Source organism: Zonotrichia leucophrys, unplaced genomic scaffold (genome assembly GCF_028769735.1).
Source record: "Zonotrichia leucophrys gambelii isolate GWCS_2022_RI unplaced genomic scaffold, RI_Zleu_2.0 Scaffold_377_50306, whole genome shotgun sequence".
In the NCBI taxonomy this organism is placed as follows: Eukaryota; Metazoa; Chordata; class Aves; order Passeriformes; family Passerellidae; genus Zonotrichia; species Zonotrichia leucophrys.
In genome coordinates this window covers 25413-27410 of record NW_026992582.1, presented here as the reverse complement: position 1 = coordinate 27410, position 1998 = coordinate 25413, and positions in this window count along the sequence as shown.

Genomic DNA, 1998 nt, shown 5'->3' with positions numbered 1-1998 from the left:
AAAACCGGGGGGAAATGGGAGGAAAAAACAGGAAAAAAAGTGGGAAAAATGGGGGGAAAATGGTGAAAATTTGGGGGGAAAGGGTGAAAATTTGGCGGGAAATGGTGAAAATTTGGGGGAAATGGTGGAAATGCGTGAGGGACACCAAGATGGACACCCAAAGGTGGCGGTGCCACCCCAGGAGCGGCCTTGGGGACACCAGGATGGGCTGAGGGGGCACCAAAGGGGCCCCGAGGTCTCCTCAGGTGTCCCCAGATGTCCCCAAGATCTCCAAGGTCCCAAAGGTCCCCAAGGTCCCAAAGGTCCCCAAGATCTCCAAGGTCCCCAAGGTCCCAAAGGTCCTCAGGTGTCCCCAAGGTCCCCAATGTCCCCAAGGTCCCAATCACCCCAACATCTCCAAGATCTCCAATGTCCCCAAGGTCCCCAATGTCCCCATCACCCCAACAGCCTCCATATTCACAAGGGGTCAATGGAGTCCCATCAAGGCCATGGGGTTATGGAGGTCCATCAGGGTCATGGGGGTCCATCAGGGTCATGGGGGTCCATCAGGGTCATGGGTCCATGGGGTTCCATCAGGATTATGGGGTCAGGTGGTTATGGGGGTCCATCAGGGCCATGGGGTTATGGGGGTCCATCATGGGTATGGAGTTATGGAGGTCCACCAGGGTCATGGGGTTATGGGGGTCCATCAGGGTTATGGGGGTCCATCAGGGTTATGGGGTTATGGGGGTCCATCACGGTTATGGTGGGTCAGCAGGATCATGTGATTATGGAGTTCCATCATGGTCATGGGGCCATGGTGTTCCATCATGGTTATGGGGTTATGGGGGTCCAGCAAGGTCAGGGGTCCCTGGGGTTCCATCAGGGTCATGGGGGTCCATCAAGGTCCTCGGGGTCTATCAAGGTCATGGGGTCATGGAGTTCCATCAGGGTCATGTGATTATGGGGGTCCATCATGGTTATGGGGTTATGGAGGTCTATCAGGGTCATGGGTCCATGGGGTTCCATCATGGTTATGTGGTTATGGGGGTCCATCAAGGCTATGGAGTTATGGGGGTCTATCAGGGTCATGGGGTTATGGGGGTCCATCAAGGGTATGTGGTTATGGAGGTCCATCAAGGTTATGTGGTTATGGAGGTCCATCAAGGTCATGGGGTTATGGAGGTCCATCAGGGTCATGGGGTTATGGAGGTCCATCACGGTCATGGGGTCATGGGGGTCCTTTAGGGTTATAGGGTTCCATCAAGGCCATGTGGTTATGGGGGTCCATCATGGTTATGGGGTTATGGGGTTCAATCACAGACATGTGGTTACGAAGGTCATCAGGGTCATGGGTCCATGGGTTCCACCAGGGTCAGGTGGTCTATGGGGGTCCATCAAGGCTATGGAGTTATGGGGTCCATCATGGTCATGGGGTTATGGGGTCTCTATCAGGATCATGGGGGTCCATCAAGGTCCTATGGGTTCCATCATGGTCATGGGGTTATGGGGTTCCATCAGGGTCATGGAGTTATGGAGGTCCATCAGGGTCATGGGGTTATGGGGCTCCATCAGGGTCATGGGGGTCCATCAAGGTCCTTGGGTTCCATCAAGGTCATGGGGTCATGGGGGTCCATACATCAGGATCATGGAGAGTCCATCATGGGTTATGGATGGTATGGGGGGTCCATCAAGTCCATGGGTTATGGAGGTTTATTGAGGTCATGGTGGGTCAAGCAGGATCATGTGGTTATGGAGGTCCATCAGGGTTATGGGGTCATGGAGTTCCATCAGGTCAGGGGGTCATGGGGGTCCATCAAGGTCATGTGGTTATGGGGGTCCATCAGGGTCATGGGGTTATGGAGTTCCATCAAGGTTAGGGAGGTCATGGAGGTTCCATCAGGTTATGTGGTTATGGGGGTCCATCAAGGCCATGTGGTTATGGGGTCCATCAGGGTCATGGGGGTCCATCAAGGTCCTCGGGGTCCATCAAGCTCATGGGGTCATGGAGTTCCATCA